This window comes from Bos indicus, chromosome 6, assembly GCF_029378745.1.
Source record: "Bos indicus isolate NIAB-ARS_2022 breed Sahiwal x Tharparkar chromosome 6, NIAB-ARS_B.indTharparkar_mat_pri_1.0, whole genome shotgun sequence".
In the NCBI taxonomy this organism is placed as follows: Eukaryota; Metazoa; Chordata; class Mammalia; order Artiodactyla; family Bovidae; genus Bos; species Bos indicus.
In genome coordinates, this window is record NC_091765.1 from 38,200,605 (window position 1) to 38,219,974 (window position 19,370).

Sequence of the window (19,370 nt, forward strand, 5' to 3'; positions counted from 1 at the left end):
AAGTTATGTAATTGGCCTAATATCACAGTTATTTGATAAAAAAGAAACAAAACAAACAGGAAGCAACCCATCTAGATTTGATTCCATAGTCCATGTTCTTTTTTCTACAAGAAGCTACTACTGAACACACACCATACCTACCAATGCTAAAACACTAAACTAATATCTTTAATAAAACTATTTTTTAGTGGGTGAGGGCAGACAACAGAATATAAGGATCCACAATTATTATGCCTCTTGTGCACATGAGGAAACTAAGCCACATAAAATGATAAGCAGTTTACCAGAACTATATAGTGAATAAACGGTAGGGCAAGACTTTAGTCCATGTTTGATGGTAAAACTTATGTTTTGCCCTTTCCACTGACGATAGAAACATTTTAAAGACTTCATTCAAAACACTTAAGGGAGAACACACATACACACACACACACACACGCACACGAATCTATATGCAGAAAAGGCAGGGGATGATTGCTATGAAGTAATAGATCAGAGATCAGATCAGATCAGTCGCTCAGTCATGTCTGACTCTTTGTGACCCCATGAACCGCAGCACGCCGGGCCTCCCTGTCCATCACCAACTCCCAGAGTTCACCCAGACTCACGTCCATAGAGACAGTGATGCCATCCAGCCATCTCATCCTCTGTCGTCCCCTTCTCCTCCTGCCCCCAATCCCTCCCAGCATCAGAGTCTTTTCCAATGAGTCAACTCTTTGCATGAGGTGGCCAAAGGACTGGAGTTTCAGCTTTAGCATCATTCCTTCCAAAGAAATCCCAGGGCTGATCTCCTTCAGAATGGACTGGTTGGATCTCCTTGCAGTCCAAGGGACTCTCAAGAGTCTTCTCCAGCACCACAGTTCAAAAGCATGAACTCTTCAGCACTCAGCCTTCTTTACAGTTCAACTCTCACATCCATACATGACCACTGGAAAAACCATAGCCTTGACTAGATGGACGTTTGTTGGCAAAGTAATGACTCTGCTTTTGAATATGCTATCTAGGTTGGTCATAATTTTTCTTCCAAGGAGTAAGCATCTTTTAATTTCATGGCTGCAGTCACCATCTGCAGTGATTTTGGAGCCCCCCAAAATAAAGTCTGACACTGTTTCCACTGTTTCCCCATCTATTTCCCATGAAGCGATGGGACCGGATGCCATGATCTTCGTTTTCTAAATGCTGAGCTTTAAGGCAACTTTTTCACTCTCCACTTTCACTTTCATCAAGAGGTTTTTTAGTTCCTCTTCACTTTCTGCCATAAAGGTGGTGTCATCTGCATATCTGAGGTTATTGATGTTTCTCCCGGCAATCTTGATTCCAGCTTGTGTTTCTTCCAGTCCAGCGTTTCTCATGATGTACTCTGTGTATAAGTTAAATAAACAGGGTGACAATATACAGCCTTGACATACTCCTTTTCCTATTTGGAACCAGTCTGTTGTTCCATGTCCAGTTCTAACTGTTGCTTCCTGACCTGCATACAAATTTCTCAAGAGGCAGATCAGGTGGTCTGGTATTCCCATCTCTTTCAGAATTTTCCACAGTTTATTGTGATCCACACAGTCAAAGGCTTTGGCATAGTCAATAAAGCAGAAATAGATGTTTTTCTGGAACTCTCTTGCTTTTCCCATGATCCAGTGGATGTTGGCAATTTGATCTCTGGTTCCTCTGCCTTTTCTAAAACCAGCTTGAACATCAGGAAGTTCACGGTTCACATATTGCTGAAGCCTGGCTTGGAGAATTTTGAGCATTACTTTACTAGCATGTGAGATGAGTGCAATTGTGCGGTAGTTTGAGCATTCTTTGGCATTGCCTTTCTTTGGGATTGGAATGAAAACTGACCTTTTCCAGTCCTGTGGCCACTGCTGACTTTTCCAAATTTGCTGGCATATTGAGTGCAGCACTTTCACAGCATCATCTGTCAGGATTTGGAATAGCTCAACTGGAATTCCATCACTTCCACTAGCTTTGTTCGTAGTGAGGCTTTCTCAGGCCCACTTGACTTCACATTCCAGGGTGTCTGGCTCTAGATCAGTGATCACACCATCGTGATTATCTGGGTTGTGAAGATCTTTTTGTACAGTTCTTCTGTGTATTCTTGCCATCTCTTCTTAATATCTTCTGCTTCTGTTAGGTCCATACCATTTCTGTCCTTTATCGAGCCCATCTTTGCATGAAATGTTCCTTTGGTATCTCTGATTTTCTTGAAGAGATCTCTAGTCTTTCCCATTCTGTTGTTGTTCTCTATTTCTTTGCATTGATTGCTGAAGAAGGCTTTCTTATCTCTTCTTGCTATTCTTCGGAACTCTGCATTCAGATGCTTATATCTTTCCTTTTCTCCTTTGCTTTTCGCTTCTCTTCTTTTCACAGCTATTTGTAAGGCCTCCCCAGACAGCCATTTTGCTTTTTTGCATTTCTTTTTCATGGGGATGGTCTTGATCCCTGTCTCCTGTACAATGTCACGAACCTCATTCCATAGTTCATCAGGTACTCTATCTATCAGATCTAGGCCCTTAAATCTATTTCTCACTTCCACTGTATAATCATAAGGGATTTGATTTAGGTCATACCTGAATGGTCTAGTGGTTTTCCCTACTTTCTTCAATTTAAGTCTGAATTTGGCAATAAGGAGTTCATGGTCTGAGCCACAGTCAGCTCCTGGTCTTGTTTTTGCTGACTGTATAGAGCTTCTCCATCTTTGGCTGCAAAGAATATAATCAATCCAACTTCGGTGTTGACCATCTGGTGATGTCCATGTATAGAGTCTTCTCTTGTGTTGTTGGAAGAGGGTGTTTGTTATGACCAGTGCATTTTCTTGGCAAAACTCTATTAGTCTTTGCCCTGCTTCATTCCGTATTCCAAGGCCAAATTTGCCTGTTACTCCAGGTGTTTCTTGACTTCCTACTTTTGCATTCCAGTCCCCTATAATGAAATGGACATCTTTATTGGGTGTTAGTTCTAAAAAGTCTTGTAGGTCTTCATAGAATCGTTCAACTTCAGCTTCTTCAGCATTACTGGTTGGGGCATAGACTTGGATTACTGGTGGCTGCGAGCGGCGCGCTAAGCACGGCGGAGAGGAGCTACCCCACGTCCGAGGTCAGGGGCAGAAGCCGGGAGAACCCCATGCCCGAAGGGCGGCGGCCAAGAGGCATTACCCCACGTCCGAGGTCAGGGGCAGCAAGGAGAGGAGTTACCCCACGTCTGAGGTCAGGGGCGGCAGGAGGGAGGAGCCACCCCATGCCCCTAAGCCCGAGGCCAGGCACGGCGGGCGGGAGGAGCTACCCCGCACCCCCATGTCGGAGGCCAGGGGCTGCGGCCAGGAGGAGCAACCCCATGCCGGAGGCCAGGGGCAGTGGCCGGCAGGACCAACCCCACGTCCAAGGAGCTGTGGCTGCGCAAGCGCAGGAGGGCCTAGAGGAGCTATCCCACATTGAAGGTCAGGAAGGGCGGGGTGAGGAGATACCCCTTGTCCAAGGTAAGGAGCATTGGCTATGCTTTGCTGGAACAGCCGTGAAGAGATACCCCACACCCAAGGTAAGACAAACCCAAGTAAGACGGTAGGTGTTGCAAGAGGGCATCAGAGGGCAAACACACTGAAACCATACTCACAGAAAACTAGTCAATCTAATCACACTAGGACCACAGCCTTGTCTAACTCAATGAAACTAAGCCATGCCCATGGGGCAACCCAAGATGGGCGGGTCTTGGTGGAGAGATCTGACAGAATGTGGTCCACTGGAGAAGGGAATGGCAAACCACTTCAGTATTCTTGCCTTGAGAACCCCATGAACAGTATGAAAAGGCAAAATGATAGGATACTGAAAGAGGAACTCCCTAGGTCAGTAGGTGCCCAATATGCTACTGGAGATCAGTGGAGAAATAACTCCAGAAAGAATGAAGGGATGGAGCCAAAGCAAAAAGAATACCCAGCTGTGGATGTGACTGGTGATAGAAGCAAGGTCCGATGCTGTAAAGAACAATATTGCATAGGAACCTGAAATGTCAGGTCCATGAATCAAGGCAAATTGGAAGTGGTCAAACAAGAGATGGCAAGAGTGAATGTCGACATTCTAGGAATCAGAGAACTGAAATGGACTGGAATGGGTGAATTTAACTCAGATGACCATTATATCTACTACTGTGGGCAGGAATCCCTCAGAAGAAATGGAGTGGCCATCATGGTCAACAAGAGAGTCTGAAATGCAGTACTTGGATGCAATCTCAAAAACGACAGAATGATCTCTGTTCATTTCCAAGGCAAACCATTCAATGCAGTAATAACAAATCAGTAAGTTTTAATCAACAGAACAGTCTGAGCAAACTGTCAATATAATGTACAACTGCTGCTGCTGCTAAGTCGCTTCAGTCGTGTCCGACTCTGTGTGAACCCATAGACAGCAGCCCATTAGGCTCCCCTATCCCTGGGATTCTCCAGGGAAGAACACTGTAGTGGGTTGCCATTTCCTTCTCCAATGCATGAAAGTGAAAAGTGAAAGTGAAGTATTTTAGTCATGCCCTACTCTTAGCGACCCCATGGACTGGAGCCTACCAGGGTCCTCTGTCCATGGGATTTTCCAGGCAAGAGTACTGGAGTGGGGTGCCATTGCCTTCTCCGAATGTACAACTAGCCAATAGCAAATAGTAAACTGTAACTGACAGTTCACACTTATAATTAAAAATGATGAAATAGTAATTTATAAAACTAATTCATTACATTTCACAAGTAAAGGATTTGATCAAACCCTCTGCTAGTCCTAGACTCCTTATATCTCAGTAAGACATATTCAGAAAGAATTAATCAGCCACTGAAGTGCCGAGAATAAGTAATTAGTAAAAGAGCATTATAACTATATCATATTAAATGAGATAGAGAGGAAAGCTCATGTTAGAGGATATTCACGAAGTGCTATTTCTACAAAAATTGCATCAAAAAAAGACCTTTATGTCAGAGTAAAAAACTGAAAATATCAGACTCCAAATTATGCCAAGATGGAACTTGAACCTTTTATAAGACAGTTAAGGTGATAGATTGATTCAATGTCTGCCTGATAACTCAGGTGATTTTTTACATTATATTTTATCATCCATAAAAGTACAGTGTATGAAAAAAATTATCTAACAACAACAACAAGTCCAGCTGACTAACATACCCTTCCTCTTCCTTCTTATTTCAACTCAGGACATATGAACTATTTCAGTCGTTAGCTAAATTACCTTGGCTATTAAGTTTTCATTTTTTCCTTAAAAGGTCCTGATCTTGAGATTCTAATACCACCCAATTCAACTCAATGTGCTGTCTAACATTTGGAGGCAGACCATAATCAGGTTTAATTAAGTCTTACAGCTAAAATAACAAGAGGAAACACAGTTCTAAGAATTGTGGATTAGAGTTTTAGATGTATTATTTACAAGGACAATGAAAACGTTCTACATATATGTGTTAAAGTATATCTTAAAAAGAAAATAAGCAAAAGAATTATCATAGTAGTTTTTACTCTAAAGTCATCTAACCATCTGCTGTTTTTAGGTATATAATAATAGAGATAAGCACTGCTTTAAAAGCATATTTAATAAACAGTGTGGTTTAATTAAAAAAATTTAAAATAACATGAAGAAGCTGAAACTTAAAGAGACAAAATTTAAAAAGAAAAAAAAAAACCAGAGAAAATCAGATCTCTAAGAAATGTAGATTTTCCAAGAAGTTAAAAAACAAACAAACAAAAACCCCCCTTATTTTCACAGCATTGGACAAACACACACAACCTGTGACAGGCGGATTGAATAAAACCTGTAAACATCAGTTCTCATAAAAAACAAACAAACAAACAAGAAACCCTCTCATTCTAGAAACATATTATTTCATAGAGCAAAATTTTAAGACACCTGAATATATAACAACTGAAAGGAGGAAACTGCTTTTGCATAATCTTTTGAGCAGGCTTCTCCTGTATTTGCTTGGTCACTTGCCAATACTCCTGAACCATACTGCTGTATGGTATCCTAAAATCTGTTTGGCAGCTGAGCCATGTTATTCCACCACACAAATGTATGTATGTTCAGGAAAATTCACCTTTAAATGATTTTTCATCATTTTATCCCTAAAATGCATATTTACATAAATTGAGCAGCAAATACCTATTACATGTTGAGGAGGATCTTCTATATTTATGATTTATGTCTTTGACCATAACTCTGTTTAAGAAACTAAGAAATGTTTATAATGAATTGGAAAGAAAAAAATTATTAAAATATTCTTTGCCTTCAAGAAGTTCAAAATCTACTAAATAGTATTAGGGGGATATGACAGAATAATATTTAAAATTGACAAAGAAGGTAGAAATCATTTTATAGAATCAAAATTATCTTTTAAAGTCTCTTAAATACACCCATACAGCATATATATCACTTAAGGTCTACCATCTCATACATTATTATGTATCATGAAACACACATCTTTTAAATATGAGAAAGCATATGCAAGCACACTCTATTTACAGAGATGCTTTAAAGTACACGAGGTGTGTGGAAACTAAGACCTATTAAAAGAACAGTAAATTTACTTACCTCCCATTAAAAGTGTTCTGATAAAAAGATACTCTCAGCCAATCAGGCTTGGGGAAAAGTATCTCAATAAACAATGACTGGAGTATGAACAATCCTAGCATATTTTCTGTTAACTTCCAGGTGTTAAAAGAAATGTTGACTGTAAAGCAAAATGTCTTACAACTTGTTAAGGAGACTAGATTTAATGAAGTGGACCATGAAAACGATAACTGTTAACATTAATTATGATTGAGAAAATCTTTCAACTTGATGCTCATCATTATTCAGGCAAAGATAAAGGAGTCACAAATACTTGACACCAAATCTTCAAAAGAAATTTCAGATCATGCAGATAAAATTTTGGCTGATACAAGTGAGTTTGATAATGATGAGAAGACTCCACACATTAATGGGTGACCAGGGGCTGAAAAACTACAAATGAATTGAATAGTTCATCCATTTTTAGTTTCTTAAAAATCCCACTGCCTTTCCTCTGACTTCAGCTGACGGTTCAGAGCTAGTTCCATGGATTCAGACATTCATCTGTTCATTACTTCCCCAGCTCACTCAGGCTTAATATTACTCATCACCAAACAGCAACAAAAAATAAGCCTTCATCTCTTTTATTACCATCACACTTCATGTAAGCAACTCTTTATTAAACATTTTGTAAAATGGCTTTTTGATTATTTTACTAAGTATTATTGATAATCACTATCTTATATTATTTAATACATGTTAAATAATATATGTTCCTTGGTCAAGTTACTTATTTTTTTGTATATAAGTAAAGGAACAGTAGAATCAAATAATCTCTAAATCCTGTATCTGCTTTAAAATGCTGTTATTTTAGCTTGATCTTAAAAGGAAAATAAGTAGTCTGTAAAACTGAGGAATGGGCATGGCAATCACCTCCCACATGCCTGATACATAATTTTTCAAAATCAATATTATCTTTTAACTCTTGAAATGTATTTCCCCCAGGTTTTCTGTAGTTTGATACCCTTTTTTTTTTTTTCAAATGGTTGCGCAAATGTTACTTGAATACCACCTGTGCCCTGGTATAGCCTATGCTCCTCTTCCTCCTTTGTCTCCAATACTTAAATATATATTTATATCTAGCATGTGTGTAAAGCAGGTGACTGTGTGTGTGTGTATGCATGTGCATACATGTACACTGAACCACAAACATAATTTACTTATTTACTGCTTGCTTCCCCTTACTATCACACAAAAGTTCATGCAGACAGAGATGTTTTTGTCTTTTTTTTTTCACTAATATGGTACCCAGCATATAGAAGGAACTTTCCTGAATGAATTAACTTCTCTAATCATGGATGGGAAATATGTTTTATAAAGGCCAACTTGCTAGTCTTGCTTTGGGGGGAAGTCACACTCAAGGAAAGAAAGAACTAAATTATTAGCATTTTATGAAAGAACACATGGGTGATGATATATCTGGTAAATTTACGAGTTACTCAAGAAAATCAGAAAAATATTCTAAGAAGATTTTTAAATGATATTAATAAGTTAATACAAAAAAGCTAAACAGTACATAGTAATTATAGTAACTGTTACTTTTTCCAGTTCAGAACTCTGATTATTTTGAATAGCATATATAGATTACTACATTTATTTATACACCGGCCAACTCCATTATCTGCCATACTAGAGACAAAGTACAGGGAAGAAATATTACCCAGGGACAGATGGTGATACAAAAAAAAAAGGGCCCCAAATAGAATTATACTTTTCTGAGAATTAAGTCTTCCCTCTCACCTAACAGACTACATTTTTTTAAACTTAATTAGAATGTGCAAAGAAATAATTTAGACAGAACTTCTTATATAAAGAGAAATGGAAGAACTACTGCTTCCTCAAAATTTAAATTATGTCCTTAAAAGGTTATCAGGGTTGTGTAAAACCACTGAAAAGAATAATTCCATGACCAAACATTTCTGAAAGAAATTTGGAATCACTTTTATCTTCATTATTTAGGCTGATTCCTAGAACACTTTCTTATCACATACAAGGACTCATTAAAGACTTTGCTAAAAGATCTAGTATACTATAAGTCATGCTTTAAAAAAAAAAACATGATCTTTTAAATCATGATTTTAAAGCATTACTGCTGAGCTTTAAAATATTCCTTTTCTATATGCACTCAATTAAGTTACTGAGTTTTGACTGTATCAGATACAATTCTAAGTGCTAGGGATATAGCATAATAAAAATCCCGTCTTATTGTTCTTATACTGTAGAAGTAGTAGAGACAACAAACACATTAAAAGAGGAGTCAGTTAGAAAAACAAACAAAAAGCAGAATGATAGGAAAGACTGAAAGAATTATCATAAACAGGGTGGTTGGAGCAACAAGTGATCAGGGCCAGGGGTAATGTTTGCTAATACAACGGAGTGCAATGTTCAGGTGCAAACAAGGATTTTAGACAGAGGTAATAGCAACAGCAAGTGAGAAGACCCTGAGACGGCAATAAGGTTAGCACATCAGAGGCTGAGCAAAAAGCCAGAGTCTGCAAAAGAATGAGCAATAAGAGATTTGGCTGAAAAGGAGGCTAAACTAGGCCATGTAGATCAAACCTCTGATAGATTTTACTCTAAGTGACATGCAAAGCCACTGGAAACTTTTGGGCAGAGGAATAATGTACTGGTTTGGGCTTCAGAAATATCATTTTGTGTAGAAAAATGAACTGGTTGGAAAGAGAAAAGTAGAAAGAGAAACAGTTTGGAGGCTCTTTAACACATATTGACAAGGGGATTTCTGCAGAAACTAATGCTTGTGGTGTTAATATGTCTCTGGTCAATATTAAGTAGTACATGCCAGAGATGAAGTCTCTTGGATTAGAGTGGCAGCAATGGAAACAGTGAGACACGGTCAGATTTAGAATAGATTTTGAAGGTAGAACAACAAATGGGAGTTGATGATAGGTTGCATGTGTGTATAGAGGATACTGAGCAATCAAGAAAAGTTTCTTGTTTTGGGGACTAGCAACCAACTAGGGTCAAGAGTGATACTTTTCACTAAGACAGGAAAGGTTGGGACAGAAGTTTGGGAAAGTAAAATCAAGAATTCTGTTTTAGAGAGGTCATGTGAAGTGCCTATTAGATATTCTAATGAAGAATACCAAGTAGACAGATATAACAGAGAAAAGCTAGAGAAAAGATTAGGATTAGATATAATCCTACAATATTCAGATGTCACCAACACATACTACTGGATGAAATGAAGCTATCAAGTAAGAGAAGCCATTTGAGAAGAAAAGACACTGCGGACTAACTCTTGGGCTCTTCAATATTTAAAGGTAAAGAAAACAAAAACCAGCAAGAAGCATGTGAAAGAAGTAATGTGCAAGACAAGGGGGGAAAAATGAAAAGAATATAACATCCTAGAAACCAGGATTAAGGAAGTGATCAACCCTATCACTGATGAATGGTGAAAATCTGAATAAGGTGAGAATTGATTAACTTTCCTTTAAAGAGTACAAAATGGAATTACCAATGAAAATGATAAAACAGTTTCAGTACGGTAGTAGAAAAGAAAGTCTAATCAGGATGAGTTGAAAAGAAAAGGAGAACAGAGTGAAGATGGTTAAAAGCACAGAAAATAAGTACCTACTATGTGTCAGATGCTAGAGATATCCCAGTAGGAAAAAATACAAAAATCCAATTCTTCATGGTGTTTATATACTAGTAGATGGAAAAAGACAGTGAATAATACATTTAAAAAAATAAGCAAATTATATAATGTTAGAAGGTAACTGCTACAAAAAGGAGTGGTGGTTTTTAGTTGTGAAGAATTTGAGGAGAGGGATATAAAATAATTACCTAGGTGTTTAACTTTAGTCAAGTTCAGCTGTTCCAGGGCAAGTGTATAATATATGGGGTATAGGGTCAAAATCCAGATGAGGTTCTGACATACAAATATGAGAAAGGAAAAGAGAAGCAAGGAAGTTAAGATTTTATAGAAAGATGATTACAGCAATCAAGCACAGTATCTGAAATGAGTAAGGAGAAAAGTCAAATCATGAGACAATGAATAGTGAGAAGTGGTATGGTCAATAGATTGGGGGTTGCAAGGTTAAAAAAATATTGGGATGACTATTAAAATAAAATGGTAGTCAGAAATAGGGATGGTTGAAATTATATCTGGGAGGTGGCAAAGGTCTAGGGATGATCATCAGAAAGGTGGCTGGAGTGGAATGGAGGAAAAGATCATTAGAAATGGAGAGGTCAAGTAACTGAGAAGCCAGAATGTTGCATGAATCAGCTGCATAGTATTTGAAGTCACCAAGAACTAAGACGGGAGGAAGAAAGTAAAAAAAGTTAGTAGAGGTGTGTAACATGATGATGTGGATGGAACAGGTAGATGTCAGGTGCTTCAGACAAGCTCAGGGTTTTGAGTGAGGACAGTAAATAAATGACTGGAAAGCAGCTATAAAGATCTCAGAACTTGTCAATTTTATCACTCCTCTATTACATAAAGCAAGCAATTAAAAACATTTAGCAAGAGAAAGGGCTACAAAAGCATCTTTTATGAATATACAGGTTTCACCTAAAGCAATAAAGTAAAGGGAACATTTAGAGAAAAGACTGTGCATAGAAACGGATGAAAATGAAAACACAACAACCCAAAACCTGTGGACACTGTAAAAGCAGTCCTAAGGGGAAAGTTCATAGCAATACAGGCATACCTCAAGAAACAAGAAAAAAGTCAAATAAATAACCTAACTCTACACCTAAAGCAACTAGAAAAGGAAGAAATGAAGAACCCCAGGGTTAGTAGAAGGAAAGAAATCTTAAAAATTAGGGCAGGATCCAGCAATCCCACTGCTGGGCATACACACTGAGGAAACCAGAAGGGAAAGAGACACGTGTACCCCAATGTTCATCGCAGCACTGTTTATAATAGCCAGGACATGGAAGCAACCTAGATGTCCATCAGCAGATGAATGGATAAGAAAGCTGTGGTACATATACACAGTGGAGTATTACTCAGCCATTAAAAAGAATTCATTTGAATCAGTTCTAATGAGGTGGATGAAACTGGAGCCTATTATACAGAGTGAAGTAAGCCAGAAGGAAAAACACCAATACAGTATACTAACGCATATATATGGAATTTAGAAAGATGGTAACAATGACCCTGTATACAAGACAGCAAAAGAGACACTGATGTATGGAACAGTCTTATGGACTCTGTGGGAGAGGGAGAGGGTGGGAAGATTTGGGAGAATGGCATTGAAACATGTAAAATATCATGTATGGAATGAGATGCCAGTCCGGGTTTGATACACGATACTGGATGCATGGGGCTAGTGCACTGGGACGACCCAGAGGGATGGTATGGGGAGGGAGGAGGGAGGAGGGTTCAGGATGGGGAGCACATGTATACCTGTGATGGATTCATTTTGATATTTGGCAAAACTAATACAATTATGTAAAGTTTAAAAATAAAATAAAATTAAAAAAATTTTAAAAAGGAAGAATAAACATGATTAAGATAAAAAAAAATTAAAAAAAAATAAAATTAGGGCAGAAATAAATGCAAAAGAAACAAAAGAGACCATAGCAAAAATCAACAAAGCCAAAAGCTGGTTCTTTGAAAGGATAAATAAAATTGACAAACCATTAGCCAGACTCATCAAGAAACAAAGGGAGAAAAATCAAATCAATAAAACTAGAAATGAAAATGGAGAGATCACAACAGACAACACAGAAATACAAAGGATCATAAGAGACTACTATCAACAATTATATGCCAATAAAATGGACAACGTGGAAGAAATGGACAAATTCTTAGAAAAGTACAACTTTCCAAAACTCGACCAGGAAGAAATAGAAAATCTTAACAGACCCATCACAAGCACAGAAATTGAAACTATAATCAAAAATCTTCCAGCCAACAAAAGCCCAGGTCCAGACGGCTTCACAGCTGAATTCCACCAAAAAATTTAGAGAAGAGCTAACACCTATCCTGCTCAAACTCTTCCAGAAAATTGCAGAGGAAGGTAAACTTCCAAACTCATTCTATGAGGCCACCATCACCCTAATACCAAAACCTGACAAAGATCCCACAAAAAAAGAAAACTACAGGCCAATATCACTGATGAACATAGATGCAAAAATCCTTAACAAAATTCTAGCAATCAGAATCCAACAACACATTAAAAAGATCATACACCATGACCAAGTGGGCTTTATCCCAGGGATGCAAGGATTCTTCAATATCCGCAAATCAATCAATGTAATACACCACATTAACAAATTGAAAAATAAAAGCCGTATGATCATCTCAATAGATACAGAAAAAGCCTTTGACCAAATTCAACATCCATTTATGATAAAAACTCTCCAGAAAGCAGGAACAGAAGGAACATACCTCAATATAATAAAAGCTATATGTGACAAACACACAGCAAACATTATCCTCAATGGTGAAAAATTGAAAGCATTTCCTCTAAAGTCAGGAACAAGACACTTTCACCATTACTATTCAACATAGTTTTGGAAGTTTTGGCCACAGCAATCAGAGCAGAAAAAGAAATAAAAGGAATCCAAATTGGAAAAGAAGAAGTAAAACTCTCACTATTTGCAGATGACATGATCCTCTACATAGAAAACCCTAAAGACTCCACCAGAAAATTACTAGAACTAATCAATGATTATGGTAAAGTTGCAGGATATAAAATCAACACACAGAAATCCCTTGCATTCCTATACACTAATAATGAGAAAACAGAAAGAGAAATTAAGGAAACAATTCCATTCACCATTGCAACGGAAAGAATAAAATACTTAGGAATATATCTACCTAGAGAAACTAAAGACCTATACATAGAAAACTATAAAACACTGGTGAAAGAAATCAAAGAGGACACTAATAGATGGAGAAATATACCATGTTCATGGATTGGAAGAATCAATATAGTGAAAATGAGTATACTACCCAAAGCAATTTATAGATTCAATGCAATCCCTATCAAGCTACCAACGGTATTCTTCACAGAGCTAGAACAAATAATTTCACAGTTTGTACGGAAATACAAAAAACCTCAAATAGCCAAAGCTATCTTGAGAAAGAAGAATGGAACTGGAGGAATCAACCTACCTGACTTCAGGCTCTACTACAAAGCCACAGTTATCAAGACAGTATGGTACTGGCACAAAGACAGAAATACAGATCAATGGAACAAAATAGAAAGCCCAGAGATAAATCCATGCACCTATGGACACCTTATCTTTGACAAAGAAGGCAGAATATACAATGGATTATAGACAATCTCCTTAACAAGTGGTGCTGGGAAATCTGGTCAACAACTTGTAAAAGAATGAAACTAGAGCACTTTCTAACACCATACACAAGAATAAACTCAAAATGGATTAAAGATCTAAACGTAAGACCAGAAACTATAAACTTAGAGGAGAACATAGGCAAAACACTCTCCGACATACATCACAGCAGGATCCTCTATGACCCACCTCCCAGAATATTGGAAATAAAAGCAAAAATAAACAAATGGGACCTAATTAAACTTAAAAGCTTCTGCACAACAAAGGAAACTATTAGCAAGGTGAAAAGGCAGCCTTCAGAATGGGAGAAAATAATAGCAAATGAAGCAACTGACAAAACAACTAATCTCAAAAATATACAAGCAACTCCTACAGCTCAACTCCAGAAAAATAAATGACCCAATCAAAAAATGGGCCAAAGAACTAAATAGACATTTCTCCAAAGAAGACATACAGATGGCTAACAAACACATGAAAAGATGCTCAACATCACTCATTATCAGAGAAATGCAAATCAAAACCACTATGAGGTACCATTTCACACCAGTCAGAATGGCTGTGATCCAAAAGTCTACAAGCAATAAATGCTGGAGAGGGTGTGGAGAAAAGGGAACCCTCTTACACTGTTGGTGGGAGTACAGCCACTATGGAGAACAGTGTGGAGATTCCTTAAAAAACTGGAAATAGAACTGCCTTATGATCCAGCAATCCCACTGCTGGGCATACACACTGAGGAAACCAGAATTGAAAGAGACACGTGTACTCCAATGTTCATCGCAGCACTGTTTATAATAGCCAGGACATGGAAGCAACCTAGATGTCCATCAGCAGATGAATGGATAAGAAAGTGGTGGTACATATACACAATGGAGTATTACTCAGCCATTAAAAAGAATGCATTTGAATCAGTTCTAATTAGGTGGATGAAACTGGAGCCTATTATACAAAGTGAAGTAAGCCAGAAAGAAAATACCAATACAGTATACTAACGCATATATATGGAATTTAGAAAGATGGTAACAATGACCCTGTATACAAGACAGCAGAAGAGACACTGATGTATAGAACAGTCTTTTGGACTCTGTGGGAGAGGGAAAAGGTGGGATGATTTGGGAGAATGGCATTAAAATATGTATAATATCATATATGAAATGAGTCGCCAGTCCAGGTTCGATGCACGATACTGGATGCTTGGGGCTGGTGCACAGGGACAACCCACAGGGATGGTATGGGGAGGGAAGAGGGAGGAGGGTTCAGGATGGGGAACACATGTATACCTGTGGTGAATTCATTTTGATATTTGGCAAAACTAATACAATTTGTAAAGTTTAAAAATAAAATAAAATTAAAAAAAAAAGAGAAAAGACTGAGGATATAGGGGATTGTTGATGAAAGATCACAAGTTTCAGAAGACACAGTGGAAAAAAATATGGGTGCTTATAAAGGCGTAACTGATTAGGTCAAATTAGAGATTAAAGAAGACAAAAGGAGATAAAAGAATCCAGGTAATGGTAAATGAATAATCCAACAGTCTGTCTTTAATTCCTACTATGGAGGGTGTTACAGGCAGAAAGGTGACTTTAACAGAAATGCCTAATATCTTAAATCCAGTTATAACTTTAAATGTGTTCTCAGAATTTCATTCATATCATCTATGTATATGGCCCAAAAAAATCTTTTCATGAACACCTCTGTATTATGACTCATAATAGTATGTGGATTATTTTACCACACTAACATACAGTTCAGAGAAGGCAATGGCAACCCACTCCACTACTCTTGCCTGGAAAATCCCATGGGTGTAAGAGTCTGGTTGCAGTCCATGGGGTTGCTAGGAGTCAGACATGACTGAAGTGACTTGGCAGCAGCAGCAGCAACATACAGTTCCCTGAGAGTTCCAAAAAGGCAACCCACATATAAAGAGAAAGCCAAGGGGCCTTCCCTGGTGGCTCAGATGGTAAAGAATCTAACTGCACTGTGGGAGAACTGGGTTCAATCCCGGGGTCAGGAAGATTCCCCTGGAGAAGGGGATGGTTACCCCCTCCAGTATTCTTGCCTGGAGAATTCCATGGACAGAAGAGTCTGGCGGGCTAGAGTCTATGGGGTTGCAAAGAATATAACATTTTAAATTCACTTTTTCAGTGTATGACCACATGGTATCAGAAAGGTGCATTTGTATAAGAAATACTTAGGGTATGAATGAATCAGGTCAAATTTACATAGCCATTCAAAGATACCTGCATTTAAGAGAAAAGCAATCTAAAAGATTTAATACTCCTGTTTCTAAGAAGTCAAATGTTTTAGTATCAGACATAATCCAATTAATTAATGAGAAGTATTAATATTTATTTCATGCAATATTATAAAGCTTAAAAATTAAAAGTTTAAAGGGAAAAAGATTTGTGTTCAGAAAAGGCATGAAAAACTTTATATAAAACCTGGCTATCAATTAATTTCAGGGGAAAAGATTGGTTAATAGCAGCTTTCAACTATATATCAAGAAGGGCTTTGAAAAGAAATGGCCAGAATAATAGTTAAATGAATGTTAAATATGTGTTGTGGCGGGGTGGGAGTGGGGGTAGGGGGGGTGGAGGATAAAGTAGGAAAAACATCATATTTTGATGAAGGAAGGCTTTATTATATACTTAGCAGTATGATTCATTCAGCTACAGTGTGCATACTATCTGTCCTATTTAGTTAAGTATGCTTCTTTAACTGAAAAATGAAAGAGATATCTTCTTGAATTGTAAGCTAGTGATTTATACTGCTTCAGGTGATCAGAGAATATAAAGCCTAAAGTCAAAATAATTTAGTTTACATCCTATGAGGATAGCCTCAGAAAAGGCATTTTATATTTATATGCCTATGTTTATCCACATTTCAAAACAAATAAACATATTCATGCTAAACATATAGTAATAAATTTAAGTACAAAGCAGAAGATAAACTATATATACATGCACAACAATTTTGTTCTTCAAATGGAATAAGGATAATACCATAAGTATGTGGAAAAACTGGAACATATCTTAGTGTATCTTAGTGCTCATTTATCCATTCAAGAAATATTTATTGAAGATACAAGATGTGACAAGTACTATTCCATATACTGAGGATTCTGCAATTAACAAAACAAAGTCCCTGCTATCATGGAGGCTTCATTCTACTCTAGCACTCCACGTAAATGTAAATGTGCAGGTTAACGTCTACAAGGAACTCAATTCTGAAACATTTCTAAAGAATATACAAAATTAGTTAAAAATTCACTTCTACACTAAAATATCCCCTCTCACTGACTATACTTATTCAACCCACAAAGAGTATTTTTGACTAGCTTCTAATATAAGGGATTGTCCAAACTGTATTTAGATTAAGTAATAAGCTTTTCCAGTTATTAAATAGTGTAAGGGAACTAATCACTAAAGCTGTTCATAGTTCATATGAAGGAAAGATGGAATGCTCTGAATTTCTGATAGGTCCTCTCTAGCGTTCCCAATTCAATTAAAATAATCCTAATTCTAGGCTGCTAAGTAGTAGAAAACAGGAAGATTTTTCTACTTAATACTTAGAATCTAAGTGTTCTTCACATAAAACATCATTGACCTTTTAAAAATTTCTTCCCAGGGTTCAACTGTTCACAACACAAAACTTAACTTCTCTGAGCTTCATTATCTTTATCTGTTAAAATGATAACAAAAGTATCTATCTCTCAACAATGTTTTGGGATTAAATGGGCTTAGTGTTCAATCATAATTGGTGACATCAACCATAATAATTATCCCAAGTGTGAGTTCTCAATAAAAGTAACATATCATCGAAGCCCATAAAACTATAGTTAGGAAAGATAATAAACAAGCTATAATAAGAATATTAAAAGATTTCTCTGTGTTTTGGCAAGATGATCACATGCTTATGTTCCTCAAACTAAGCAACAGATTCAAAGTATCAGTAATACTAATGTTACTAATATCCAGAATTCCTAAAAATGACTGACTTTGTGAAATGTTCAGGAATCAAATAAAAACTTCACCAACCAACTAGAGGCTTCTATTAGCATTTTATTTGCTTCCAAAGACTCGGAAGTATTTCCTATCTTTAAAAACACATTTTTTTTTTTTTGCCTTTTGTTTCAAAGTTAAAGAACTTACTAAAGAAATAAATGCATAAAGGAATTAAGACCATTTAAAAGATACTGTTACTATCTTCTAGCCACATCCTAGTCAGACCATATTGGAAATCTCAAAAACTATTTCATTCATAGAAATTAAAAACAAACAACAGAAACAATGCCAAGTAAACAAGTAGAAAAGTCCTTATGTTCAATTAAGGTGATGATGGACCACAAATAAAGAAATTAACAAAGACAAAAATACTAAAGACCTAAAGTAAGGCAAAAATACTACTAATAAGAACCTTTTATTTAAAAACTCTGTGATCCTTCAAAGATCTCGAAGAAAAACAAAAAATCCCCAAATGGAGAGGTCACTAAATATCCATGAACACTCACCCAACCACTGGTAGGAGACCTCTTGAAGACCCAGATGCTTGAATCAGCTGAAATAGTACCAATTTTTTACTGATTACTCTTAATAGGGCAATGGAGCACAGGTTAACTCCATACTATCAAATATTAAAAGTTACTATTATTAATTTCTACCTACTACCATTACAAATTACTCAAAGGAGAAGGAGACTGAGTAATGAGTTCTAAGATGAGTGAAACTTACTGCATGCATGTGTGTAAATGCATACATTTCCTCCAGCTCTCTTTGTGATGTAAACCTGAGAATGTAATTCTTCTCGTTAAGTGTAAATATACAGGCAGAATAAAATTTTCTAAATTAATACAAAATCCTTAAAGCATGTAAAATATTTTTATATCGGTTTATGTAGAAAAATTTTTTTAATTTGTTTTTTAAAGACAATGACAATTTCTCAATATGAGTTACTTTAATTACACACAGGGAAAGATTTTCAGTCCTTTACACTTAAAAATATATATAGTTCTTAACTTTAGGCCTTTTAATATGCTAATTATTCTTCTAATCAGAGGATTTTCATATTTCAACACATAAAAGAACTCATAACACTAAGACTGAACAAAAGCCTCCTTTCTCAAAGGTAAGGACAATATTCAACATTACAGATTAAAACTTGAAAGTTACCTATTTAACAGAAAATATCTGATGTTACCTAATTCAAAGTATTAAAAGCACTATCAGTACTTAGATGAACATACAGTACCATTTTCTTCATCTCTGGAAGTTGGGAGGTATGATGAGCTTCCCACTACCACCCTGCATTCCCCCTAAACCATCACTTACTCCCAAGGTCTACGTCGTAAAAATTAATACATTCTACTATTGCAGAAATGGCCAAGAAAAAAAATGGAAGGGTCTATATTCCTCTAGTTTTCTCAAGTAGCTTAAGATATAAAAACAAATTCTGCCTGATACATATGTATCAAGCAAGGAAACACATGAAACAACCCTCATTTGGATTAAATGTTTAGATAGGCAGCA

General features: G+C 36.7%; 1 protein-coding gene across 12 annotated transcripts in view; it reads right to left on the bottom strand.

Moving 5' to 3' along the window:
* Positions 1–19,370, bottom strand: part of LCORL (ligand dependent nuclear receptor corepressor like) — a 179,136-nt gene that overhangs the window by 95,262 nt on the left and 64,504 nt on the right. The window lies entirely within an intron of this gene.